General features: G+C 46.3%; 70 non-coding genes across 70 annotated transcripts; all 70 read left to right on the top strand.

Annotated features, from left to right (window-relative positions):
* The first annotated feature begins 99 nt into the window (after nucleotides 1-99).
* Nucleotides 100-171, top strand: TRNAP-UGG (transfer RNA proline (anticodon UGG)). The gene has a single exon. It is a non-coding gene; the product is annotated as a tRNA-Pro (tRNA).
* Nucleotides 172-259: 88 nt separating this feature from the next.
* TRNAP-UGG (transfer RNA proline (anticodon UGG)) lies at nucleotides 260-331 on the top strand. The gene has a single exon. It is a non-coding gene; the product is annotated as a tRNA-Pro (tRNA).
* A 249-nt stretch (nucleotides 332-580) lies between these two features.
* On the top strand, nucleotides 581-652 carry TRNAP-UGG (transfer RNA proline (anticodon UGG)). The gene has a single exon. It is a non-coding gene; the product is annotated as a tRNA-Pro (tRNA).
* A 248-nt stretch (nucleotides 653-900) lies between these two features.
* Nucleotides 901-972, top strand: TRNAP-CGG (transfer RNA proline (anticodon CGG)). The gene has a single exon. It is a non-coding gene; the product is annotated as a tRNA-Pro (tRNA).
* Nucleotides 973-1,381: 409 nt separating this feature from the next.
* On the top strand, nucleotides 1,382-1,453 carry TRNAP-CGG (transfer RNA proline (anticodon CGG)). Its single transcript has one exon. It is a non-coding gene; the product is annotated as a tRNA-Pro (tRNA).
* Nucleotides 1,454-1,702: 249 nt separating this feature from the next.
* Nucleotides 1,703-1,774, top strand: TRNAP-UGG (transfer RNA proline (anticodon UGG)). Its single transcript has one exon. It is a non-coding gene; the product is annotated as a tRNA-Pro (tRNA).
* Nucleotides 1,775-2,023: 249 nt separating this feature from the next.
* On the top strand, nucleotides 2,024-2,095 carry TRNAP-UGG (transfer RNA proline (anticodon UGG)). The gene has a single exon. It is a non-coding gene; the product is annotated as a tRNA-Pro (tRNA).
* An 89-nt stretch (nucleotides 2,096-2,184) lies between these two features.
* TRNAP-CGG (transfer RNA proline (anticodon CGG)) lies at nucleotides 2,185-2,256 on the top strand. The gene has a single exon. It is a non-coding gene; the product is annotated as a tRNA-Pro (tRNA).
* Nucleotides 2,257-2,344: 88 nt separating this feature from the next.
* On the top strand, nucleotides 2,345-2,416 carry TRNAP-UGG (transfer RNA proline (anticodon UGG)). Its single transcript has one exon. It is a non-coding gene; the product is annotated as a tRNA-Pro (tRNA).
* An 89-nt stretch (nucleotides 2,417-2,505) lies between these two features.
* Nucleotides 2,506-2,577, top strand: TRNAP-CGG (transfer RNA proline (anticodon CGG)). The gene has a single exon. It is a non-coding gene; the product is annotated as a tRNA-Pro (tRNA).
* Nucleotides 2,578-2,665: 88 nt separating this feature from the next.
* TRNAP-UGG (transfer RNA proline (anticodon UGG)) lies at nucleotides 2,666-2,737 on the top strand. The gene has a single exon. It is a non-coding gene; the product is annotated as a tRNA-Pro (tRNA).
* An 88-nt stretch (nucleotides 2,738-2,825) lies between these two features.
* On the top strand, nucleotides 2,826-2,899 carry TRNAP-CGG (transfer RNA proline (anticodon CGG)). Its single transcript has one exon. It is a non-coding gene; the product is annotated as a tRNA-Pro (tRNA).
* Nucleotides 2,900-3,306: 407 nt separating this feature from the next.
* Nucleotides 3,307-3,378, top strand: TRNAP-UGG (transfer RNA proline (anticodon UGG)). Its single transcript has one exon. It is a non-coding gene; the product is annotated as a tRNA-Pro (tRNA).
* Nucleotides 3,379-3,789: 411 nt separating this feature from the next.
* On the top strand, nucleotides 3,790-3,861 carry TRNAP-CGG (transfer RNA proline (anticodon CGG)). The gene has a single exon. It is a non-coding gene; the product is annotated as a tRNA-Pro (tRNA).
* An 88-nt stretch (nucleotides 3,862-3,949) lies between these two features.
* Nucleotides 3,950-4,021, top strand: TRNAP-UGG (transfer RNA proline (anticodon UGG)). Its single transcript has one exon. It is a non-coding gene; the product is annotated as a tRNA-Pro (tRNA).
* Nucleotides 4,022-4,592: 571 nt separating this feature from the next.
* On the top strand, nucleotides 4,593-4,664 carry TRNAP-UGG (transfer RNA proline (anticodon UGG)). Its single transcript has one exon. It is a non-coding gene; the product is annotated as a tRNA-Pro (tRNA).
* An 89-nt stretch (nucleotides 4,665-4,753) lies between these two features.
* Nucleotides 4,754-4,827, top strand: TRNAP-CGG (transfer RNA proline (anticodon CGG)). Its single transcript has one exon. It is a non-coding gene; the product is annotated as a tRNA-Pro (tRNA).
* A 246-nt stretch (nucleotides 4,828-5,073) lies between these two features.
* TRNAP-CGG (transfer RNA proline (anticodon CGG)) lies at nucleotides 5,074-5,145 on the top strand. Its single transcript has one exon. It is a non-coding gene; the product is annotated as a tRNA-Pro (tRNA).
* An 88-nt stretch (nucleotides 5,146-5,233) lies between these two features.
* On the top strand, nucleotides 5,234-5,305 carry TRNAP-UGG (transfer RNA proline (anticodon UGG)). Its single transcript has one exon. It is a non-coding gene; the product is annotated as a tRNA-Pro (tRNA).
* Nucleotides 5,306-5,394: 89 nt separating this feature from the next.
* TRNAP-CGG (transfer RNA proline (anticodon CGG)) lies at nucleotides 5,395-5,466 on the top strand. Its single transcript has one exon. It is a non-coding gene; the product is annotated as a tRNA-Pro (tRNA).
* Nucleotides 5,467-5,715: 249 nt separating this feature from the next.
* Nucleotides 5,716-5,787, top strand: TRNAP-CGG (transfer RNA proline (anticodon CGG)). The gene has a single exon. It is a non-coding gene; the product is annotated as a tRNA-Pro (tRNA).
* A 249-nt stretch (nucleotides 5,788-6,036) lies between these two features.
* TRNAP-UGG (transfer RNA proline (anticodon UGG)) lies at nucleotides 6,037-6,108 on the top strand. Its single transcript has one exon. It is a non-coding gene; the product is annotated as a tRNA-Pro (tRNA).
* Nucleotides 6,109-6,357: 249 nt separating this feature from the next.
* TRNAP-UGG (transfer RNA proline (anticodon UGG)) lies at nucleotides 6,358-6,429 on the top strand. Its single transcript has one exon. It is a non-coding gene; the product is annotated as a tRNA-Pro (tRNA).
* Nucleotides 6,430-6,518: 89 nt separating this feature from the next.
* TRNAP-CGG (transfer RNA proline (anticodon CGG)) lies at nucleotides 6,519-6,590 on the top strand. Its single transcript has one exon. It is a non-coding gene; the product is annotated as a tRNA-Pro (tRNA).
* An 88-nt stretch (nucleotides 6,591-6,678) lies between these two features.
* Nucleotides 6,679-6,750, top strand: TRNAP-UGG (transfer RNA proline (anticodon UGG)). The gene has a single exon. It is a non-coding gene; the product is annotated as a tRNA-Pro (tRNA).
* Nucleotides 6,751-6,839: 89 nt separating this feature from the next.
* On the top strand, nucleotides 6,840-6,911 carry TRNAP-CGG (transfer RNA proline (anticodon CGG)). Its single transcript has one exon. It is a non-coding gene; the product is annotated as a tRNA-Pro (tRNA).
* Nucleotides 6,912-6,999: 88 nt separating this feature from the next.
* Nucleotides 7,000-7,071, top strand: TRNAP-UGG (transfer RNA proline (anticodon UGG)). The gene has a single exon. It is a non-coding gene; the product is annotated as a tRNA-Pro (tRNA).
* An 88-nt stretch (nucleotides 7,072-7,159) lies between these two features.
* On the top strand, nucleotides 7,160-7,233 carry TRNAP-CGG (transfer RNA proline (anticodon CGG)). The gene has a single exon. It is a non-coding gene; the product is annotated as a tRNA-Pro (tRNA).
* A 407-nt stretch (nucleotides 7,234-7,640) lies between these two features.
* Nucleotides 7,641-7,712, top strand: TRNAP-UGG (transfer RNA proline (anticodon UGG)). Its single transcript has one exon. It is a non-coding gene; the product is annotated as a tRNA-Pro (tRNA).
* A 411-nt stretch (nucleotides 7,713-8,123) lies between these two features.
* Nucleotides 8,124-8,195, top strand: TRNAP-CGG (transfer RNA proline (anticodon CGG)). The gene has a single exon. It is a non-coding gene; the product is annotated as a tRNA-Pro (tRNA).
* Nucleotides 8,196-8,283: 88 nt separating this feature from the next.
* Nucleotides 8,284-8,355, top strand: TRNAP-UGG (transfer RNA proline (anticodon UGG)). The gene has a single exon. It is a non-coding gene; the product is annotated as a tRNA-Pro (tRNA).
* A 571-nt stretch (nucleotides 8,356-8,926) lies between these two features.
* Nucleotides 8,927-8,998, top strand: TRNAP-UGG (transfer RNA proline (anticodon UGG)). The gene has a single exon. It is a non-coding gene; the product is annotated as a tRNA-Pro (tRNA).
* Nucleotides 8,999-9,087: 89 nt separating this feature from the next.
* On the top strand, nucleotides 9,088-9,161 carry TRNAS-CGA (transfer RNA serine (anticodon CGA)). The gene has a single exon. It is a non-coding gene; the product is annotated as a tRNA-Ser (tRNA).
* An 86-nt stretch (nucleotides 9,162-9,247) lies between these two features.
* On the top strand, nucleotides 9,248-9,319 carry TRNAP-UGG (transfer RNA proline (anticodon UGG)). Its single transcript has one exon. It is a non-coding gene; the product is annotated as a tRNA-Pro (tRNA).
* A 249-nt stretch (nucleotides 9,320-9,568) lies between these two features.
* Nucleotides 9,569-9,640, top strand: TRNAP-UGG (transfer RNA proline (anticodon UGG)). Its single transcript has one exon. It is a non-coding gene; the product is annotated as a tRNA-Pro (tRNA).
* Nucleotides 9,641-10,049: 409 nt separating this feature from the next.
* On the top strand, nucleotides 10,050-10,123 carry TRNAP-CGG (transfer RNA proline (anticodon CGG)). Its single transcript has one exon. It is a non-coding gene; the product is annotated as a tRNA-Pro (tRNA).
* Nucleotides 10,124-10,209: 86 nt separating this feature from the next.
* On the top strand, nucleotides 10,210-10,281 carry TRNAP-UGG (transfer RNA proline (anticodon UGG)). Its single transcript has one exon. It is a non-coding gene; the product is annotated as a tRNA-Pro (tRNA).
* Nucleotides 10,282-10,530: 249 nt separating this feature from the next.
* TRNAP-CGG (transfer RNA proline (anticodon CGG)) lies at nucleotides 10,531-10,604 on the top strand. The gene has a single exon. It is a non-coding gene; the product is annotated as a tRNA-Pro (tRNA).
* A 247-nt stretch (nucleotides 10,605-10,851) lies between these two features.
* TRNAP-CGG (transfer RNA proline (anticodon CGG)) lies at nucleotides 10,852-10,925 on the top strand. The gene has a single exon. It is a non-coding gene; the product is annotated as a tRNA-Pro (tRNA).
* A 247-nt stretch (nucleotides 10,926-11,172) lies between these two features.
* On the top strand, nucleotides 11,173-11,246 carry TRNAP-CGG (transfer RNA proline (anticodon CGG)). The gene has a single exon. It is a non-coding gene; the product is annotated as a tRNA-Pro (tRNA).
* Nucleotides 11,247-11,493: 247 nt separating this feature from the next.
* Nucleotides 11,494-11,567, top strand: TRNAP-CGG (transfer RNA proline (anticodon CGG)). The gene has a single exon. It is a non-coding gene; the product is annotated as a tRNA-Pro (tRNA).
* Nucleotides 11,568-12,136: 569 nt separating this feature from the next.
* Nucleotides 12,137-12,208, top strand: TRNAP-CGG (transfer RNA proline (anticodon CGG)). The gene has a single exon. It is a non-coding gene; the product is annotated as a tRNA-Pro (tRNA).
* An 88-nt stretch (nucleotides 12,209-12,296) lies between these two features.
* On the top strand, nucleotides 12,297-12,368 carry TRNAP-UGG (transfer RNA proline (anticodon UGG)). Its single transcript has one exon. It is a non-coding gene; the product is annotated as a tRNA-Pro (tRNA).
* Nucleotides 12,369-12,457: 89 nt separating this feature from the next.
* Nucleotides 12,458-12,531, top strand: TRNAS-CGA (transfer RNA serine (anticodon CGA)). Its single transcript has one exon. It is a non-coding gene; the product is annotated as a tRNA-Ser (tRNA).
* Nucleotides 12,532-12,938: 407 nt separating this feature from the next.
* On the top strand, nucleotides 12,939-13,010 carry TRNAP-UGG (transfer RNA proline (anticodon UGG)). Its single transcript has one exon. It is a non-coding gene; the product is annotated as a tRNA-Pro (tRNA).
* Nucleotides 13,011-13,419: 409 nt separating this feature from the next.
* On the top strand, nucleotides 13,420-13,493 carry TRNAP-CGG (transfer RNA proline (anticodon CGG)). Its single transcript has one exon. It is a non-coding gene; the product is annotated as a tRNA-Pro (tRNA).
* Nucleotides 13,494-13,580: 87 nt separating this feature from the next.
* Nucleotides 13,581-13,652, top strand: TRNAP-CGG (transfer RNA proline (anticodon CGG)). The gene has a single exon. It is a non-coding gene; the product is annotated as a tRNA-Pro (tRNA).
* A 249-nt stretch (nucleotides 13,653-13,901) lies between these two features.
* On the top strand, nucleotides 13,902-13,973 carry TRNAP-CGG (transfer RNA proline (anticodon CGG)). The gene has a single exon. It is a non-coding gene; the product is annotated as a tRNA-Pro (tRNA).
* Nucleotides 13,974-14,062: 89 nt separating this feature from the next.
* On the top strand, nucleotides 14,063-14,136 carry TRNAP-CGG (transfer RNA proline (anticodon CGG)). The gene has a single exon. It is a non-coding gene; the product is annotated as a tRNA-Pro (tRNA).
* A 247-nt stretch (nucleotides 14,137-14,383) lies between these two features.
* On the top strand, nucleotides 14,384-14,457 carry TRNAP-CGG (transfer RNA proline (anticodon CGG)). Its single transcript has one exon. It is a non-coding gene; the product is annotated as a tRNA-Pro (tRNA).
* A 407-nt stretch (nucleotides 14,458-14,864) lies between these two features.
* On the top strand, nucleotides 14,865-14,936 carry TRNAP-UGG (transfer RNA proline (anticodon UGG)). The gene has a single exon. It is a non-coding gene; the product is annotated as a tRNA-Pro (tRNA).
* An 89-nt stretch (nucleotides 14,937-15,025) lies between these two features.
* On the top strand, nucleotides 15,026-15,097 carry TRNAP-CGG (transfer RNA proline (anticodon CGG)). The gene has a single exon. It is a non-coding gene; the product is annotated as a tRNA-Pro (tRNA).
* An 88-nt stretch (nucleotides 15,098-15,185) lies between these two features.
* TRNAP-UGG (transfer RNA proline (anticodon UGG)) lies at nucleotides 15,186-15,257 on the top strand. The gene has a single exon. It is a non-coding gene; the product is annotated as a tRNA-Pro (tRNA).
* Nucleotides 15,258-15,506: 249 nt separating this feature from the next.
* Nucleotides 15,507-15,578, top strand: TRNAP-UGG (transfer RNA proline (anticodon UGG)). The gene has a single exon. It is a non-coding gene; the product is annotated as a tRNA-Pro (tRNA).
* Nucleotides 15,579-15,667: 89 nt separating this feature from the next.
* On the top strand, nucleotides 15,668-15,739 carry TRNAP-CGG (transfer RNA proline (anticodon CGG)). Its single transcript has one exon. It is a non-coding gene; the product is annotated as a tRNA-Pro (tRNA).
* An 88-nt stretch (nucleotides 15,740-15,827) lies between these two features.
* On the top strand, nucleotides 15,828-15,899 carry TRNAP-UGG (transfer RNA proline (anticodon UGG)). The gene has a single exon. It is a non-coding gene; the product is annotated as a tRNA-Pro (tRNA).
* An 89-nt stretch (nucleotides 15,900-15,988) lies between these two features.
* On the top strand, nucleotides 15,989-16,060 carry TRNAP-CGG (transfer RNA proline (anticodon CGG)). Its single transcript has one exon. It is a non-coding gene; the product is annotated as a tRNA-Pro (tRNA).
* An 88-nt stretch (nucleotides 16,061-16,148) lies between these two features.
* On the top strand, nucleotides 16,149-16,220 carry TRNAP-UGG (transfer RNA proline (anticodon UGG)). The gene has a single exon. It is a non-coding gene; the product is annotated as a tRNA-Pro (tRNA).
* Nucleotides 16,221-16,308: 88 nt separating this feature from the next.
* On the top strand, nucleotides 16,309-16,380 carry TRNAP-CGG (transfer RNA proline (anticodon CGG)). Its single transcript has one exon. It is a non-coding gene; the product is annotated as a tRNA-Pro (tRNA).
* An 89-nt stretch (nucleotides 16,381-16,469) lies between these two features.
* Nucleotides 16,470-16,543, top strand: TRNAP-CGG (transfer RNA proline (anticodon CGG)). Its single transcript has one exon. It is a non-coding gene; the product is annotated as a tRNA-Pro (tRNA).
* Nucleotides 16,544-16,629: 86 nt separating this feature from the next.
* TRNAP-UGG (transfer RNA proline (anticodon UGG)) lies at nucleotides 16,630-16,701 on the top strand. The gene has a single exon. It is a non-coding gene; the product is annotated as a tRNA-Pro (tRNA).
* Nucleotides 16,702-16,790: 89 nt separating this feature from the next.
* TRNAP-CGG (transfer RNA proline (anticodon CGG)) lies at nucleotides 16,791-16,864 on the top strand. The gene has a single exon. It is a non-coding gene; the product is annotated as a tRNA-Pro (tRNA).
* Nucleotides 16,865-17,432: 568 nt separating this feature from the next.
* TRNAP-CGG (transfer RNA proline (anticodon CGG)) lies at nucleotides 17,433-17,506 on the top strand. Its single transcript has one exon. It is a non-coding gene; the product is annotated as a tRNA-Pro (tRNA).
* Nucleotides 17,507-17,593: 87 nt separating this feature from the next.
* On the top strand, nucleotides 17,594-17,665 carry TRNAP-CGG (transfer RNA proline (anticodon CGG)). Its single transcript has one exon. It is a non-coding gene; the product is annotated as a tRNA-Pro (tRNA).
* A 249-nt stretch (nucleotides 17,666-17,914) lies between these two features.
* Nucleotides 17,915-17,986, top strand: TRNAP-CGG (transfer RNA proline (anticodon CGG)). Its single transcript has one exon. It is a non-coding gene; the product is annotated as a tRNA-Pro (tRNA).
* An 89-nt stretch (nucleotides 17,987-18,075) lies between these two features.
* On the top strand, nucleotides 18,076-18,149 carry TRNAP-CGG (transfer RNA proline (anticodon CGG)). Its single transcript has one exon. It is a non-coding gene; the product is annotated as a tRNA-Pro (tRNA).
* Nucleotides 18,150-18,396: 247 nt separating this feature from the next.
* On the top strand, nucleotides 18,397-18,470 carry TRNAP-CGG (transfer RNA proline (anticodon CGG)). Its single transcript has one exon. It is a non-coding gene; the product is annotated as a tRNA-Pro (tRNA).
* Nucleotides 18,471-19,038: 568 nt separating this feature from the next.
* On the top strand, nucleotides 19,039-19,112 carry TRNAP-CGG (transfer RNA proline (anticodon CGG)). The gene has a single exon. It is a non-coding gene; the product is annotated as a tRNA-Pro (tRNA).
* An 87-nt stretch (nucleotides 19,113-19,199) lies between these two features.
* TRNAP-CGG (transfer RNA proline (anticodon CGG)) lies at nucleotides 19,200-19,271 on the top strand. The gene has a single exon. It is a non-coding gene; the product is annotated as a tRNA-Pro (tRNA).
* Nucleotides 19,272-19,520: 249 nt separating this feature from the next.
* Nucleotides 19,521-19,592, top strand: TRNAP-CGG (transfer RNA proline (anticodon CGG)). Its single transcript has one exon. It is a non-coding gene; the product is annotated as a tRNA-Pro (tRNA).
* The last annotated feature ends 20 nt before the right edge of the window (nucleotides 19,593-19,612 follow it).

The following is a 19,612-nucleotide window of genomic DNA, read 5'->3' as shown; positions in this document are numbered from 1 at the left end:
GGACGGACCTGAGTTTTTGCAGAGGTAATTTGGTGACTATTCAAATGCAACGAGTTAAATTGAAGGACTACGAGTTGAGCATGTTTCAGTGTCATACATGGTCCGTTGGTCTAGGGGTATGATACTCGCTTTGGGTGTGAGTGGTCCCGGGTTCAAATCCCGGACGGACCCGAGTTTTTGCAGAGGTAATTTAGTGACTATTTAAATGCAACTAACTACAGGGTAGGCCTATGAGTTGAGCATGTTTTATTTCATACATGGTCCGTTGGTCTAGGGGTATGATACTCGCTTTGGGTGCGAGTGGTCCCGGGTTCAAATCCCGGACGGACCCGTGTTTTTGCAGAAGTAATTTGGTGACTATTTAAAAGTAACTAGTTAAATTGTAGGACTACGAGCTGAGCATGTTTCAGTGTCATACTTCGTCCGTTGTTCTAGGGGTATGATACTCGCTTCGGGTGTGAGTGGTCCCGGGTTCAAATCCCGGACGGACCCGAGTTTTTGCAGAGGTAATTTAGTAACTATTTAAATGCAACTAACTACAGGGTAGGCCTATGAGTTGAGCATGTTTTATTTTATACATGGTCCGTTGGTCTAGGGGTATGATACTCGCTTTGGGTGTGAGTGGTCCCGGGTTCAAATCCCGGACGGACCCGAGTTTTTGCAGAGGTAATTTAGTGACTATTTAAATGCAACTAACTACAGGGTAGGCCTATGAGTTGAGCATGTTTTATTTTATACATGGTCCGTTGGTCTAGGGGTATGATACTCGCTTTGGGTGTGAGTGGTCCCGTTTTAAATCCCGGACGGACCCGAGTTTTTGCAGAGGTAATTTAGTGACTATTTAAATGCAACTAGTTATATTGTAGGCCTACGAGTTGAGCATGTTTCAGTGTCATACATGGTCCGTTGGTCTAGGGGTATGGTACTCGCTTCGGGTGTGAGTGGTCCCGGGTTCAAATCCCGGACGGACCCGAGTTTTTGCAGAGGTAATTTGGTGACTATTCAAATGCAACGAGTTAAATTGAAGGACTACGAGCTGAGCATGTTTCAGTGTCATACTTCGTCCGTTGGTCTAGGGGTATGATACTCGCTTCGGGTGTGAGTGGTCCCGGATTCAAATCCCGGACGGACCCGAGTTTTTGCAGAGGTAATTTAGTGACTATTTAAATGCAACTAACTACAGGGTACGCCTATGAGTTGAGAATGTTTTATTTCATACATGGTCCGTTGGTCTAGGGGTATGATACTCGCTTTGGGTGTGAGTGGTCCCGTTTTAAATCCCGGACGGACCCGAGTTTTTGCAGAGGTAATTTAGTGACTATTTAAATGCAACTAGTTATATTGTAGGCCTACGAGTTGAGCATGTTTCAGTGTCATACATGGTCCGTTGGTCTAGGGGTATGGTACTCGCTTCGGGTGTGAGTGGTCCCGGGTTCAAATCCCGGACGGACCCGAGTTTTTGCAGAGGTAATTTGGTGACTATTCAAATGCAACGAGTTAAAATGAAGGACTACGAGCTGAGCATGTTTCAGTGTCATACTTCGTCCGTTGGTCTAGGGGTATGATACTCGCTTCGGGTGTGAGTGGTCCCGGATTCAAATCCCGGACGGACCCGAGTTTTTGCAGAGGTAATTTAGTGACTATTTAAATGCAACTAACTACAGGGTAGGCCTATGAGTTGAGCATGTTTTATTTCATACATGGTCCGTTGGTCTAGGGGTATGATACTCGCTTTGGGTGCGAGTGGTCCCGGGTTCAAATCCCGGACGGACCCGTGTTTTTGCAGAAGTAATTTGGTGACTATTTAAAAGTAACTAGTTAAATTGTAGGACTACGAGCTGAGCATGTTTCAGTGTCATACTTCGTCCGTTGTTCTAGGGGTATGATACTCGCTTCGGGTGTGAGTGGTCCCGGGTTCAAATCCCGGACGGACCCGAGTTTTTGCAGAGGTAATTTAGTGACTATTTAAATGCAACTAGCTACAGGGTAGGCCTATGAGTTGAGCATGTTTTATTTTATACATGGTCCGTTGGTCTAGGGGTATGATACTCGCTTTGGGTGTGAGTGGTCCCGGGTTCAAATCCCGGACGGACCCGAGTTTTTGCAGAGGTAATTTAGTGACTATTTAAATGCAACTAGTTATATTGTAGGCCTACGAGTTGAGCATGTTTCAGTGTCATACATGGTCCGTTGGTCTAGGGGTATGGTACTCGCTTCGGGTGTGAGTGGTCCCGGGTTCAAATCCCGGACGGACCCGAGTTTTTGCAGAGGTAATTTAGTGACTATTTAAATGCAACTAACTACAGGGTAGGCCTATGAGTTGAGCATGTTTTATTTCATACATGGTCCGTTGGTCTAGGGGTATGATACTCGCTTTGGGTGTGAGTGGTCCCGGGTTCAAATCCCGGACGGACCCGAGTTTTTGCAGAGGTAATTTAGTGACTATTTAAATGCAACTAGTTATATTGTAGGCCTACGAGTTGAGCATGTTTCAGTGTCATACATGGTCCGTTGGTCTAGGGGTATGGTACTCGCTTCGGGTGTGAGTGGTCCCGGGTTCAAATCCCGGACGGACCCGAGTTTTTGCATAAGTAATTTAGTGACTATTTAAATGCAAGTAACTACAGGGTAGGCCTATGAGTTGAGCATGTTTTAATTCATACATGGTCCGTTGGTCTAGGGGTATGATACTCGCTTTGGGTGCGAGTGGTTCCGGGTTCAAATCCCGGACGGACCCGAGATTTGCAGAAGTAATTTGGTGACTATTCAAATGCAACGAGTTAAATTGAAGGACTACGAGCTGAGCATGTTTCAGTGTCATACTTCGTCCGTTGGTCTAGGGGTATGATACTCGCTTCGGGTGTGAGTGGTCCCGGGTTCAAATCCCGGACGGACCCGAGTTTTTGCAGAGGTAATTTAGTGACTATTTAAATGCAACTAACTACAGGGTAGGCCTATGAGTTGAGCATGTTTTATTTCATACATGGTCCGTTGGTCTAGGGGTATGATACTCGCTTTGGGTGCGAGTGGTCCCGGGTTCAAATCCCGGAAGGACCCGTGTTTTTGCAGAAGTAATTTGGTGACTATTTAAAAGTAACTAGTTAAATTGTAGGACTACGAGCTGAGCATGTTTCAGTGTCATACTTCGTCCGTTGTTCTAGGGGTATGATACTCGCTTCGGGTGTGAGTGGTCCCGGGTTCAAATCCCGGACGGACCCGAGTTTTTGCAGAGGTAATTTAGTGACTATTTAAATGCAACTAACTACAGGGTAGGCCTATGAGTTGAGCATGTTTTATTTCATACATGGTCCGTTGGTCTAGGGGTATGATACTCGCTTTGGGTGTGAGTGGTCCCGGGTTCAAATCCCGGACGGACCCGAGTTTTTGCAGAGGTAATTTAGTGACTATTCAAATGCAACTAGCTATATTGTAGGCCTACGAGTTGAGCATGTTTCAGTGTCATACATGGTCCGTGGGCCTAGGGGTATGATACTCGCTTCGGGTGTGAGTGGTCCCGGGTTCAAATCCCGGACGGACCCGAGTTTTTGCAGAGTTAATTTAGTGACTATTTAAATGCAACTAGTTATATTGTAGGCCTACGAGTTGAGCATGTTTCAGTGTCATACATGGTCCGTTGGTCTAGGGGTATTGTACTCGCTTTGGGTGCGAGTGGTCCCGGTTTCAAATCCCGGACGGACCCGTGTTTTTGCAGAAGTAATTTGGTGACTATTTAAAAGTAACTAGTTAAATAGTAGGACTACGAGTTGAGCATGATTCAGTGTCATACATGGTCCGTTGGTCTAGGGGTATGGTACTCGCTTCGGGTGTGAGTGGTCCCGGGTTCAAATCCCGGACGGACCCGAGTTTTTGCAGAGGTAATTTAGTGACTATTTAAATGCAACTAACTACAGGGTAGGCCTATGAGTTGAGCATGTTTTATTTCATACATGGTCCGTTGGTCTAGGGGTATGATACTCGCTTTGGGTGTGAGTGGTCCCGGGTTCAAATCCCGGACGGACCCGAGTTTTTGCAGAGGTAATTTAGTGACTACTCAAATGCAACTAGCTATATTGTAGGCCTACGAGTTGAGCATGTTTCAGTGTCATACATGGTCCGTGGGCCTAGGGGTATGATACTCGCTTCGGGTGTGAGTGGTCCCGGGTTCAAATCCCGGACGGACCCGAGTTTTTGCAGAGTTAATTTAGTGACTATTTAAATGCAACTAGTTATATTGTAGGCCTACGAGTTGAGCATGTTTCAGTGTCATACATGGTCCGTTGGTCTAGGGGTATGGTACTCGCTTTGGGTGCGAGTGGTCCCGGTTTCAAATCCCGGACGGACCCGTGTTTTTGCAGAAGTAATTTGGTGACTATTTAAAAGTAACTAGTTAAATAGTAGGACTACGAGTTGAGCATGATTCAGTGTCATACATGGTCCGTTGGTCTAGGGGTATGGTACTCGCTTCGGGTGTGAGTGGTCCCAGGTTCAAATCCCGGACGGACCCGAGTTTTTGCAGAAGTAATTTAGTGACTATTTAAATGCAAGTAACTACAGGGTAGGCCTATGAGTTGAGCATGTTTTATTTCATACATGGTCCGTTGGTCTAGGGGTATGATGCTCGCTTTGGGTGCGAGTGGTTCCGGGTTCAAAACCCGGACGGACCCGAGTTTTTGCAGAAGTAATTTGGTGACTATTCAAATGCAACGAGTTAAATTGAAGGACTACGAGCTGAGCATGTTTCAGTGTCATACTTCGTCCGTTGGTCTAGGGGTATGATACTCGCTTCGGGTGTGAGTGGTCCCGGGTTCAAATCCCGGACGGACCCGAGTTTTTGCAGAGGTAATTTAGTGACTATTTAAATGCAACTAACTACAGGGTAGGCCTATGAGTTGAGCATGTTTTATTTCATACATGGTCCGTTGGTCTAGGGGTATGATACTCGCTTTGGGTGTGAGTGGTCCCGTTTTAAATCCCGGACGGACCCGAGTTTTTGCAGAGGTAATTTAGTGACTATTTAAATGCAACTAGTTATATTGTAGGCCTACGAGTTGAGCATGTTTCAGTGTCATACATGGTCCGTTGGTCTAGGGGTATGGTACTCGCTTCGGGTGTGAGTGGTCCCGGGTTCAAATCCCGGACGGACCCGAGTTTTTGCAGAGGTAATTTAGTGACTATTTAAATGCAACTAACTACAGGGTAGGCCTATGAGTTGAGCATGTTTTATTTCATACATGGTCCGTTGGTCTAGGGGTATGATACTCGCTTTGGGTGTGAGTGGTCCCGGGTTCAAATCCCGGACGGACCCGAGTTTTTGCAGAGGTAATTTAGTGACTATTTAAATGCAACTAGTTATATTTTAGGCCTACGAGTTGAGCATGTTTCAGTGTCATACATGGTCCGTTGGTCTAGGGGTATGGTACTCGCTTCGGGTGTGAGTGGTCCCGGGTTCAAATCCCGGACGGACCCAAGTTTTTGCAGAAGTAATTTAGTGACTATTTAAATGCAAGTAACTACAGGGTAGGCCTATGAGTTGAGCATGTTTTAATTCATACATGGTCCGTTGGCCTAGGGGTATGATACTCGCTTCGGGTGTGAGTGGTCCCGGGTTCAAATTCCGGACGGACCCGAGCTTTTGCAGAGGTAATTTAGTGACTATTTAAATGCAACTAGTTATATTGTAGGCCTACGAGTTGAGCATGTTTCAGTGTCATACATGGTCCGTTGGTCTAGGGGTATGGTACTCGCTTCGGGTGTGAGTGGTCCCGGGTTCAAATCCCGGACGGACCCGAGTTTTTGCAGAGGTAATTTGGTGACTATTCAAATGCAACGAGTTAAATTGAAGGACTACGAGCTGAGCATGTTTCAGTGTCATACTTCGTCCGTTGGTCTAGGGGTATGATACTCGCTTCGGGTGTGAGTGGTCCCGGATTCAAATCCCGGACGGACCCGAGTTTTTGCAGAGGTAATTTAGTGACTATTTAAATGCAACTAACTACAGGGTAGGCCTATGAGTTGAGCATGTTTTATTTCATACATGGTCCGTTGGTCTAGGGGTATGATACTCGCTTTGGGTGCGAGTGGTCCCGGGTTCAAATCCCGGACGGACCCGTGTTTTTGCAGAAGTAATTTGGTGACTATTTAAAAGTAACTAGTTAAATTGTAGGACTACGAGCTGAGCATGTTTCAGTGTCATACTTCGTCCGTTGTTCTAGGGGTATGATACTCGCTTCGGGTGTGAGTGGTCCCGGGTTCAAATCCCGGACGGACCCGAGTTTTTGCAGAGGTAATTTAGTGACTATTTAAATGCAACTAACTACAGGGTAGGCCTATGAGTTGAGCATGTTTTATTTTATACATGGTCCGTTGGTCTAGGGGTATGATACTCGCTTTGGGTGTGAGTGGTCCCGGGTTCAAATCCCGGACGGACCCGAGTTTTTGCAGAGGTAATTTAGTGACTATTTAAATGCAACTAGTTATATTGTAGGCCTACGAGTTGAGCATGTTTCAGTGTCATACATGGTCCGTTGGTCTAGGGGTATGGTACTCGCTTCGGGTGTGAGTGGTCCCGGGTTCAAATCCCGGACGGACCCGAGTTTTTGCAGAGGTAATTTAGTGACTATTTAAATGCAACTAACTACAGGGTAGGCCTATGAGTTGAGCATGTTTTATTTCATACATGGTCCGTTGGTCTAGGGGTATGATACTCGCTTTGGGTGTGAGTGGTCCCGGGTTCAAATCCCGGACGGACCCGAGTTTTTGCAGAGGTAATTTAGTGACTATTTAAATGCAACTAGTTATATTGTAGGCCTACGAGTTGAGCATGTTTCAGTGTCATACATGGTCCGTTGGTCTAGGGGTATGGTACTCGCTTCGGGTGTGAGTGGTCCCGGGTTCAAATCCCGGACGGACCCGAGTTTTTGCAGAAGTAATTTAGTGACTATTTAAATGCAAGTAACTACAGGGTAGGCCTATGAGTTGAGCATGTTTTAATTCATACATGGTCCGTTGGTCTAGGGGTATGATACTCGCTTTGGGTGCGAGTGGTCCCGGGTTCAAATCCCGGACGGACTCGAGATTTGCAGAAGTAATTTGGTGACTATTCAAATGCAACGAGTTAAATTGAAGGACTACGAGCTGAGCATGTTTCAGTGTCATACTTCGTCCGTTGGTCTAGGGGTATGATACTCGCTTCGGGTGTGAGTGGTCCCGGGTTCAAATCCCGGACGGACCCGAGTTTTTGCAGAGGTAATTTAGTGACTATTTAAATGCAACTAACTACAGGGTAGGCCTATGAGTTGAGCATGTTTTATTTCATACATGGTCCGTTGGTCTAGGGGTATGATACTCGCTTTGGGTGCGAGTGGTCCCGGGTTCAAATCCCGGAAGGACCCGTGTTTTTGCAGAAGTAATTTGGTGACTATTTAAAAGTAACTAGTTAAATTGTAGGACTACGAGCTGAGCATGTTTCAGTGTCATACTTCGTCCGTTGTTCTAGGGGTATGATACTCGCTTCGGGTGTGAGTGGTCCCGGGTTCAAATCCCGGACGGACCCGAGTTTTTGCAGAGGTAATTTAGTGACTATTTAAATGCAACTAACTACAGGGTAGGCCTATGAGTTGAGCATGTTTTATTTCATACATGGTCCGTTGGTCTAGGGGTATGATACTCGCTTTGGGTGTGAGTGGTCCCGGGTTCAAATCCCGGACGGACCCGAGTTTTTGCAGAGGTAATTTAGTGACTATTCAAATGCAACTAGCTATATTGTAGGCCTACGAGTTGAGCATGTTTCAGTGTCATACATGGTCCGTGGGCCTAGGGGTATGATACTCGCTTCGGGTGTGAGTGGTCCCGGGTTCAAATCCCGGACAGACCCGAGTTTTTGCAGAGTTAATTTAGTGACTATTTAAATGCAACTAGTTATATTGTAGGCCTACGAGTTGAGCATGTTTCAGTGTCATACATGGTCCGTTGGTCTAGGGGTATTGTACTCGCTTTGGGTGCGAGTGGTCCCGGTTTCAAATCCCGGACGGACCCGTGTTTTTGCAGAAGTAATTTGGTGACTATTTAAAAGTAACTAGTTAAATAGTAGGACTACGAGTTGAGCATGATTCAGTGTCATACATGGTCCGTTGGTCTAGGGGTATGGTACTCGCTTCGGGTGTGAGTGGTCCCGGGTTCAAATCCCGGACGGACCCGAGTTTTTGCAGAGGTAATTTAGTGACTATTTAAATGCAACTAACTACAGGGTAGGCCTATGAGTTGAGCATGTTTTATTTCATACATGGTCCGTTGGTCTAGGGGTATGATACTCGCTTTGGGTGTGAGTGGTCCCGGGTTCAAATCCCGGACGGACCCGAGTTTTTGCAGAGGTAATTTAGTGACTATTCAAATGCAACTAGCTATATTGTAGGCCTACGAGTTGAGCATGTTTCAGTGTCATACATGGTCCGTGGGCCTAGGGGTATGATACTCGCTTCGGGTGTGAGTGGTCCCGGGTTCAAATCCCGGACGGACCCGAGTTTTTGCAGAGTTAATTTAGTGACTATTTAAATGCAACTAGTTATATTGTAGGCCTACGAGTTGAGCATGTTTCAGTGTCATACATGGTCCGTTGGTCTAGGGGTATGGTACTCGCTTTGGGTGCGAGTGGTCCCGGTTTCAAATCCCGGACGGACCCGTGTTTTTGCAGAAGTAATTTGGTGACTATTTAAAAGTAACTAGTTAAATAGTAGGACTACGAGTTGAGCATGATTCAGTGTCATACATGGTCCGTTGGTCTGGGGGTATGGTACTCGCTTCGGGTGTGAGTGGTCCCGGGTTCAAATCCCGGACGGACCCGAGTTTTTGCAGAAGTAATTTAGTGACTATTTAAATGCAAGTAACTACAGGGTAGGCCTATGAGTTGAGCATGTTTTATTTCATACATGGTCCGTTGGTCTAGGGGTATGATACTCGCTTTGGGTGCGAGTGGTTCCGGGTTCAAATCCCGGACGGACCCGAGTTTTTGCAGAAGTAATTTGGTGACTATTCAAATGCAACGAGTTAAATTGAAGGACTACGAGCTGAGCATGTTTCAGTGTCATACTTCGTCCGTTGGTCTAGGGGTATGATACTCGCTTCGAGTGTGAGTGGTCCCGGGTTCAAATCCCGGACGGACCCGAGTTTTTGCAGAGGTAATTTAGTGACTATCTAAATGCAACTAACTACAGGGTAGGCCTATGAGTTGAGCATGTTTTATTTCATACATGGTCCGTTGGTCTAGGGGTATGATACTCGCTTTGGGTGTGAGTGGTCCCGGGTTCAAATCCCGGACGGACCCGAGTTTTTGCAGAGGTAATTTAGTGACTATTCAAATGCAACTAGTTATATTGTAGGCCTACGAGTTGAGCATGTTTCAGTGTCATACATGGTCCGTGGGCCTAGGGGTATGATACTCGCTTCGGGTGTGAGTGGTCCCGGGTTCAAATCCCGGACGGACCCGAGTTTTTGCAGAGGAAATTTAGTGACTATTTAAATGCAACTAATTACAGGATAGGCCTATGAGTTGAGCATGTTTTATTTCATACATGGTCCGTTGGTCTAGGGGTATGATACTCGCTTTGGGTGTGAGTGGTCCCGGGTTCAAATCCCGGACGGACCCGAGTTTTTGCAGAGGTAATTTAGTGACTATTTAAATGCAACTAGTTATATTGTAGGCCTTCGAGTTGAGCATGTTTCAGTGTCATACATGTCCGTTGGTCTAGGGGTATGGTACTCGCTTCGGGTGTGAGTGGTCCCGGGTTCAAATCCCGGACGGACCCGAGTTTTTGCAGAGGTAATTTAGTGACTATTTAAATGCAACTAACTACAGGGTAGGCCTATGAGTTGAGCATGTTTTATTTCATACATCGTCCGTTGGTCTAGGGGTATGATACTCGCTTTGGGTGCGAGTGGTCCCGGGTTCAAATCCCGGACGGACCCGAGTTTTTGCAGAGGTAATTTAGTGACTATTTAAATGCAACGAGTTAAATTGTAGGACTACGAGTTGAGCATGTTTCAGCGTCATACTTCGTCCGTTGGTCTAGGGGTATGATACTCGCTTCGGGTGTGAGTGGTCCCGGGTTCAAATCCCGGACGGACCCGAGTTTTTGCAGAGGTAATTTAGTGACTATTTAAATGCAACTAACTACAGGGTAGGCCTATGAGTTGAGCATGTTTTATTTCATACATGGTCCGTTGGTCTAGGGGTATGATACTCGCTTTGGGTGTGAGTGGTCCCGGGTTCAAATCCCGGACGGACCCGAGTTTTTGCAGAGGTAATTTAGTGACTATTTAAATGCAACTAACTACAGGGTAGGCCTATGAGTTGAGCATGTTTTATTTCATACATCGTCCGTTGGTCTAGGGGTATGATACTCGCTTTGGGTGCGAGTGGTCCCGGGTTCAAATCCCGGACGGACCCGAGTTTTTGCAGAGGTAATTTAGTGACTATTTAAATGCAACGAGTTAAATTGTAGGACTACGAGTTGAGCATGTTTCAGCGTCATACTTCGTCCGTTGGTCTAGGGGTATGATACTCGCTTCGGGTGTGAGTGGTCCCGGGTTCAAATCCCGGACGGACCCGAGTTTTTGCAGAGGTAATTTAGTGACTATTTAAATGCAACTAACTACAGGGTAGGCCTATGAGTTGAGCATGTTTTATTTCATACATCGTCCGTTGGTCTAGGGGTATGATACTCGCTTTGGGTGCGAGTGGTCCCGGGTTCAAATCCCGGACGGAGCCGTGTTTTTGCAGAAGTAATTTGATGACTATTTAAATGCAACGAGTTAAATTGTAGGACTACGAGTTGAGCATGTTTCAGCGTCATACTTCGTCCGTTGGTCTAGGGGTATGATACTCGCTTCGGGTGTGAGTGGTCCCGGGTTCAAATCCCGGACGGACCCGAGTTTTTGCAGAGGTAATTTAGTGACTATTTAAATGCAACTAACTACAGGGTAGGCCTATGAGTTGAGCATGTTTTATTTCATACATCGTCCGTTGGTCTAGGGGTATGATACTCGCTTTGGGTGCGAGTGGTCCCGGGTTCAAATCCCGGACGGACCCGAGTTTTTGCAGAGGTAATTTAGTGACTATTTAAATGCAACGAGTTAAATTGTAGGACTACGAGTTGAGCATGTTTCAGCGTCATACTTCGTCCGTTGGTCTAGGGGTATGATACTCGCTTCGGGTGTGAGTGGTCCCGGGTTCAAATCCCGGACGGACCCGAGTTTTTGCAGAGGTAATTTAGTGACTATTTAAATGCAACTAACTACAGGGTAGGCCTATGAGTTGAGCATGTTTTATTTCATACATCGTCCGTTGGTCTAGGGGTATGATACTCGCTTTGGGTGCGAGTGGTCCCGGGTTCAAATCCCGGACGGAGCCGTGTTTTTGCAGAAGTAATTTGATGACTATTTAAATGCAACGAGTTAAATTGTAGGACTACGAGTTGAGCATGTTTCAGCGTCATACTTCGTCCGTTGGTCTAGGGGTATGATACTCGCTTCGGGTGTGAGTGGTCCCGGGTTCAAATCCCGGACGGACCCGAGTTTTTGCAGAGGTAATTTAGTGACTATTTAAATGCAACTAACTACAGGGTAGGCCTATGAGTTGAGCATGTTTTATTTCATACATCGTCCGTTGGTCTAGGGGTATGATACTCGCTTTGGGTGCGAGTGGTCCCGGGTTCAAATCCCGGACGGACCCGAGTTTTTGCAGAGGTAATTTAGTGACTATTCAAATGCAACTAGCTATATTGTAGGCCTACGAGTTGAGCATGTTTCAGTGTCATACATGGTCCGTGGGCCTAGGGGTATGATACTCGCTTCGGGTGTGAGTGGTCCCGGGTTCAAATCCCGGACGGACCCGAGTTTTTGCAGAGTTAATTTAGTGACTATTTAAATGCAACTAGATATATTGTAGGCCTACGAGTTGAGCATGTTTCAGTGTCATACATGGTCCGTTGGTCTAGGGGTATGGTACTCGCTTTGGGTGCGAGTGGTCCCGGTTTCAAATCCCGGACGGACCCGTGTTTTTGCAGAAGTAATTTGGTGACTATTTAAAAGTAACTAGTTAAATAGTAGGACTACGAGTTGAGCATGATTCAGTGTCATACATGGTCCGTTGGTCTAGGGGTATGGTACTCGCTTCGGGTGTGAGTGGTCCCGGGTTCAAATCCCGGACGGACCCGAGTTTTTGCAGAAGTAATTTAGTGACTATTTAAATGCAAGTAACTACAGGGTAGGCCTATGAGTTGAGCATGTTTTATTTCATACATGGTCCGTTGGTCTAGGGGTATGATACTCGCTTTGGGTGCGAGTGGTTCCGGGTTCAAATCCCGGACGGACCCGAGTTTTTGCAGAAGTAATTTGGTGACTATTCAAATGCAACGAGTTAAATTGAAGGACTACGAGCTGATCATGTTTCAGTGTCATACTTCGTCCGTTGGTCTAGGGGTATGATACTCGCTTCGAGTGTGAGTGGTCCCGGGTTCAAATCCCGGACGGACCCGAGTTTTTGCAGAGGTAATTTAGTGACTATCTAAATGCAACTAACTACAGGGTAGGCCTATGAGTTGAGCATGTTTTATTTCATACATGGTCCGTTGGTCTAGGGGTATGATACTCGCTTTGGGTGTCAGTGGTCCCGGGTTCAAATCCCGGACGGACCCGAGTTTTTGCAGAGGTAATTTAGTGACTATTCAAATGCAACTAGTTATATTGTAGGCCTACGAGTTGAGCATGTTTCAGTGTCATACATGGTCCGTGGGCCTAGGGGTATGATACTCGCTTCTGGTGTGAGTGGTCCCGGGTTCAAATCCCGGACGGACCCGAGTTTTTGCAGAGGAAATTTAGTGACTATTTAAATGCAACTAATTACAGGGTAGGCCTATGAGTTGAGCATGTTTTATTTCATACATGGTCCGTTGGTCTAGGGGTATGATACTCGCTTTGGGTGTGAGTGGTCCCGGGTTCAAATCCCGGACGGACCCGAGTTTTTGCAGAGGTAATTTAGTGACTATTTAAATGCAACTAGTTATATTGTAGGCCTTCGAGTTGAGCATGTTTCAGTGTCATACATGTCCGTTGGTCTAGGGGTATGGTACTCGCTTCGGGTGTGAGTGGTCCCGGGTTCAAATCCCGGACGGACCCGAGTTTTTGCAGAGGTAATTTAGTGACTATTTAAATGCAACTAACTACAGGGTAGGCCTATGAGTTGAGCATGTTTTATTTCATACATCGTCCGTTGGTCTAGGGGTATGATACTCGCTTTGGGTGCGAGTGGTCCCGGGTTCAAATCCCGGACGGAGCCGTGTTTTTGCAGAAGTAATTTGATGACTATTTAAATGCAAAGAGTTAAATTGTAGGACTACGAGTTGAGCATGTTTCAGCGTCATACTTCGTCCGTTGGTCTAGGGGTATGATACTCGCTTCGGGTGTGAGTGGTCCCGGGTTCAAATCCCGGACGGACCCGAGTTTTTGCAGAGGTAATTTAGTGACTATTTAAATGCAACTAGTTATATTGTAGGCCTACGAGTTGAGAATGTTTCAGTGTCATACATGGTCCGTTGGTCTAGGGGTATGGTACTCGCTTCGGGTGTGAGTGGTCCCGGGTTCAAATCCCGGACGGACCCGAGTTTTTGCAGAGGTAATTTAGTGACTATTTAAATGCAACTAACTACAGGGTAGGCCTATGAGTTGAGCATGTTTTATTTCATACATGATCCGTTGGTCTAGGGGTATGATACTCGCTTTGGGTGTGAGTGGTCCCGGGTTCAAGTCCAGGACGGACCCGAGTTTTTGCAGAGGTAATTTAGTGACTATTTAAATGCAACTAGTTATACTGTAGGCCTACGAGTTAAGCATGTTTCAGTGTCGTACATGGTCCGTTGGTCTAGGGGTATGATACTCGCTTCGGGTGTGAGTGGTCCCGGGTTCAAATCCCGGGCGGACCCGTGTTTTTGCAGAAGTAATTTGATGACTATTTAAATGCAACGAGTTAAATTGTAGGACTACGAGTTGAGCATGTTTCAGTGTCATACTTCGTCCGTTGGTCTAGGGGTATGATACTCGCTTCGGGTGTGAGTGGTCCCGGGTTCAAATCCCGGACGGACCCGAGTTTTTGCAGAGGTAATTTAGTGACTATTTAAATGCAACTAACTACAGGGTAGGCCTATGAGTTGAGCATGTTTTATTTCATACATGATCCGTTGGTCTAGGGGTATGATTCTCGCTTTGGGTGCGAGTGGTCCCGGGTTCAAATCCCGGACGGACCCGTGTTTTTGCAGAAGTAATTTGATGACTATTTAAATGCAACGAGTTAAATTGTAGGACTACGAGTTGAGCATGTTTCAGTGTCATACTTCGTCCGTTGGTCTAGGGGTATGATACTCGCTTCGGGTGTGAGTGGTCCCGGGTTCAAATCCCGGACGGACCCGAGTTTTTGCAGAGGTAATTTAGTGACTATTTAAATGCAACTAACTACAGGGTAGGCCTATGAGTTGAGCATGTTTTATTTCATACATGATCCGTTGGTCTAGGGGTATGATACTCGCTTTGGGTGCGAGTGGTCCCGGGTTCAAATCCCGGACGGACCCGTGTTTTTGCAGAAGTAATTTGGTGACTATTTAAAAGTAACTAGTTATATTGTAGGCCTACGAGTTGAGCATGTTTCAGTGTCATACATGGTCCGTGGGCCTAGGGGTATGATACTCGCTTCGGGTGTGAGTGGTCCCGGGTTCAAATCCCGGACGGACCCGAGTTTTTGCAGAGGTAATTTAGTGACTATTTAAATGCAACTAACTACAGGGTAGGCCTATGAGTTGAGCATGTTTTATTTCATACATGGTCCGTTGGTCTAGGGGTATGATACTCGCTTTGGGTGTGAGTGGTCCCGGGTTCAAATCCCGGACGGACCCGAGTTTTTGCAGAGGTAATTTAGTGACTATTTAAATGCAACTAGTTATATTGTAGGCCTACGAGTTGAGCATGTTTCAGTGTCATACATGGTCCGTTGGTCTAGGGGTATGGTACTCGCTTCGGGTGTGAGTGGTCCCGGGTTCAAATCCCGGACGGACCCGAGTTTTTGCAGAGGTAATTTAGTGACTATTTAAATGCAACTAACTACAGGGTAGGCCTATGAGTTGAGCATGTTTTATTTCATACATGGTCCGTTGGTCTAGGGGTATGATACTCGCTTTGGGTGCGAGTGGTCCCGGGTTCAAATCCCGGACGGACCCGTGTTTTTGCAGAAGTAATTTGGTGACTATTTAAAAGTAACTAGTTATATTGTAGGCCTACGAGTTGAGCATGTTTCAGTGTCATACATGGTCCGTGGGCCTAGGGGTATGATACTCGCTTCGGGTGTGAGTGGTCCCGGGTTCAAATCCCGGACGGACCCGAGTTTTTGCAGAGGTAATTTAGTGACTATTTAAATGCAACTAACTACAGGGTAGGCCTATGAGTTGAGCATGTTTTATTTCATACATGGTCCGTTGGTCTAGGGGTATGATACTCGCTTTGGGTGTGAGTGGTCCCGGGTTCAAATCCCGGACGGACCCGAGTTTTTGCAGAGGTAATTTAGTGACTATTTAAATGCAACTAGTTATATTGTAGGCCTACGAGTTGAGCATGTTTCAGTGTCATACATGGTCCGTTGGTCTAGGGGTATGGTACTCGCTTCGGGTGTGAGTGGTCCCGGGTTCAAATCCCGGACGGACCCGAGTTTTTGCAGAGGTAATTTAGTGACTATTTAAATGCAACCAACTACAGGGTAGGCCTATGAGTTGAGCATGTTTTGTTTCATACATGGTCCGTTGGTCTAGGGGTATGATACTCGCTTTGGGTGCGAGTGGTCCCGGGTTCAAATCCCGGACGGACCCGTGTTTTTGCAGAAGTAATTTGGTGACTATTTAAAAGTAACTAGTTATATTGTAGGCCTACGAGTTGAGCATGTTTCAGTGTCATACATGGTCCGTTGGTCTAGGGGTATGAGACTCGCTTCGGGTGTGAGTGGTCCCGGGTTCAAATCCCGGACGGACCCGAGTTTTTGCAGAGGTAATTTAGTGACTATTTAAATGCAACTAACTACAGGGTAGGCCTATGAGTTGAGCATGTTTTATTTCATACATGGTCCGTTGCTCTAGGGGTATGATACTCGCTTTGGGTGCGAGTGGTCCCGGGTTCAAATCCCGGACGGACCCGAGTTTTGCAGAAGTAATTTAGTGACTATTGAAATGTAACTAGTTAAATTGTAGGACTACGAGCTGAGCATGTTTCAAAGTCATACTTCGTCCGTTGGTCTAGGGGTATGATACTCGCTTCGGGTGTGAGTGGTCCCGGGTTCAAATCCCGGACGGACCTGTGTTTTTGCAGAAGTAATTTGATGACTATTTAAATGCAACGAGATAAATTGTAGGACTACGAGTTGAGCATGTTTCAGTGCCATACTTCGTCCGTTGGTCTAGGGGTATGATACTCGCTTCGGGTGTGAGTGGTCCCGGGTTCAAATCCCGGACGGACCCGAGTTTTTGCAGAAGTAATTTAGTGACTATTTAAATGCAAGTAACTACAGGGTAGGCCTATGAGTTGAGCATGTTTTATTTCATACATGGTCCGTTGGTCTAGGGGTATGATACTCGCTTTGGGTGCGAGTGGTTCCGGGTTCAAATCCCGGACGGACCCGAGTTTTTGCAGAAGTAATTTGGTGACTATTAAAATGCAACGAGTTAAATTGAAGGACTACGAGCTGAGCATGTTTCAGTGTCATACTTCGTCCGTTGGTCTAGGGGTATGATACTCGCTTCGGGTGTGAGTGGTCCCGGGTTCAAATCCCGGACGGACCCGAGTTTTTGCAGAGGTAATTTAGTGACTATTTAAATGCAACTAACTACAGGGTAGGCCTATGAGTTGAGCATGTTTTATTTCATACATGGTCCGTTGGTCTAGGGGTATGATACTCGCTTTGGGTGCGAGTGGTCCGGGGTTCAAATCCCGGACGGACCCGTGTTTCTGCAGAAGTAATTTGGTGACTATTTAAAAGTAACTAGTTAAATTGTAGGACTACGAGCTGAGCATGTTTCAGTGTCATACTTCGTCCGTTGTTCTAGGGGTATGATACTCTCTTCGGGTGTGAGTGGTCCCGGGTTCAAATCCCGGACGGACCCGAGTTTTTGCAGGTGTAATTTAGTGACTATTTAAATGCAACTAACTACAGGGTAGGCCTATGAGTTGAGCATGTTTTATTTCATACATGGTCCGTTGGTCTAGGGGTATGATACTCGCTTTGGGTGCGAGTGGTCCGGGGTTCAAATCCCGGACGGAGCCGTGTTTTTGCAGAAGTAATTTGATGACTATTTAAATGCAAAGAGTTAAATTGTAGGACTACGAGTTGAGCATGTTTCAGCGTCATACTTCGTCCGTTGGTCTAGGGGTATGATACTCGCTTCGGGTGTGAGTGGTCCCGGGTTCAAATCCCGGACGGACCCGAGTTTTTGCAGAGGTAATTTAGTGACTATTTAAATGCAACTAGTTATATTGTAGGCCTACGAGTTGAGAATGTTTCAGTGTCATACATGGTCCGTTGGTCTAGGGGTATGGTACTCGCTTCGGGTGTGAGTGGTCCCGGGTTCAAATCCCGGACGGACCCGAGTTTTTGCAGAGGTAATTTAGTGACTATTTAAATGCAACTAACTACAGGGTAGGCCTATGAGTTGAGCATGTTTTATTTCATACATGATCCGTTGGTCTAGGGGTATGATACTCGCTTTGGGTGTGAGTGGTCCCGGGTTCAAGTCCAGGACGGACCCGAGTTTTTGCAGAGGTAATTTAGTGACTATTTAAATGCAACTAGTTATACTGTAGGCCTACGAGTTGAGCATGTTTCAGTGTCGTACATGGTCCGTTGGTCTAGGGGTATGATACTCGCTTCGGGTGTGAGTGGTCCCGGGTTCAAATCCCGGGCGGACCCGTGTTTTTGCAGAAGTAATTTGATGACTATTTAAATGCAACGAGTTAAATTGTAGGACTACGAGTTGAGCATGTTTCAGTGTCATACTTCGTCCGTTGGTCTAGGGGTATGATACTCGCTTCGGGTGTGAGTGGTCCCGGGTTCAAATCCCGGACGGACCCGAGTTTTTGCAGAGGTAATTTAGTGACTATTTAAATGCAACTAACTACAGGGTAGGCCTATGAGTTGAGCATGTTTTATTTCATACATGATCCGTTGGTCTAGGGGTATGATACTCGCTTTGGGTGCGAGTGGTCCCGGGTTCAAATCCCGGACGGACCCGTGTTTTTGCAGAAGTAATTTGATGACTATTTAAATGCAACGAGTTAAATTGTAGGACTACGAGTTGAGCATGTTTCAGTGTCATACTTCGTCCGTTGGTCTAGGGGTATGATACTCGCTTCGGGTGTGAGTGGTCCCGGGTTCAAATCCCGGACGGACCCGAGTTTTTGCAGAGGTAATTTAGTGACTATTTAAATGCAACTAACTACAGGGTAGGCCTATGAGTTGAGCATGTTTTATTTCATACATGGTCCGTTGGTCTAGGGGTATGATACTCGCTTTGGGTGCGAGTGGTCCGGGGTTCAAATCCCGGACGGACCCGTGTTTCTGCAGAAGTAATTTGGTGACTATTTAAAAGTAACTAGTTAAATTGTAGGACTACGAGCTGAGCATGTTTCAGTGTCATACTTCGTCCGTTGTTCTAGGGGTATGATACTCTCTTCGGGTGTGAGTGGTCCCGGGTTCAAATCCCGGACGGACCCGAGTTTTTGCAGGTGTAATTTAGTGACTATTTAAATGCAACTAACTACAGGGTAGGCCTATGAGTTGAGCATGTTTTATTTCATACATGGTCCGTTGGTCTAGGGGTATGATACTCGCTTTGGGTGCGAGTGGTCCGGGGTTCAAATCCCGGACGGAGCCGTGTTTTTGCAGAAGTAATTTGATGACTATTTAAATGCAAAGAGTTAAATTGTAGGACTACGAGTTGAGCATGTTTCAGCGTCATACTTCGTCCGTTGGTCTAGGGGTATGATACTCGCTTCGGGTGTGAGTGGTCCCGGGTTCAAATCCCGGACGGACCCGAGTTTTTGCAGAGGTAATTTAGTGACTATTTAAATGCAACTAGTTATATTGTAGGCCTACGAGTTGAGAATGTTTCAGTGTCATACATGGTCCGTTGGTCTAGGGGTATGGTACTCGCTTCGGGTGTGAGTGGTCCCGGGTTCAAATCCCGGACGGACCCGAGTTTTTGCAGAGGTAATTTAGTGACTATTTAAATGCAACTAACTACAGGGTAGGCCTATGAGTTGAGCATGTTTTATTTCATACATGATCCGTTGGTCTAGGGGTATGATACTCGCTTTGGGTGTGAGTGGTCCCGGGTTCAAGTCCAGGACGGACCCGAGTTTTTGCAGAGGTAATTTAGTGACTATTTAAATGCAACTAGTTATACTGTAGGCCTACGAGTTGAGCATGTTTCAGTGTCGTACATGGTCCGTTGGTCTAGGGGTATGATACTCGCTTCGGGTGTGAGTGGTCCCGGGTTCAAATCCCGGGCGGACCCGTGTTTTTGCAGAAGTAATT

This window comes from Phalangium opilio, unplaced genomic scaffold (genome assembly GCF_054372755.1).
Source record: "Phalangium opilio isolate 3A_F unplaced genomic scaffold, DU_Popi_V2 ptg000487l_1, whole genome shotgun sequence".
Taxonomy (NCBI): domain Eukaryota; kingdom Metazoa; phylum Arthropoda; class Arachnida; order Opiliones; family Phalangiidae; genus Phalangium; species Phalangium opilio.
The sequence above is the reverse complement of the archived record's forward strand: the minus strand, read 5'-3'. Positions and strand labels throughout refer to the sequence as shown.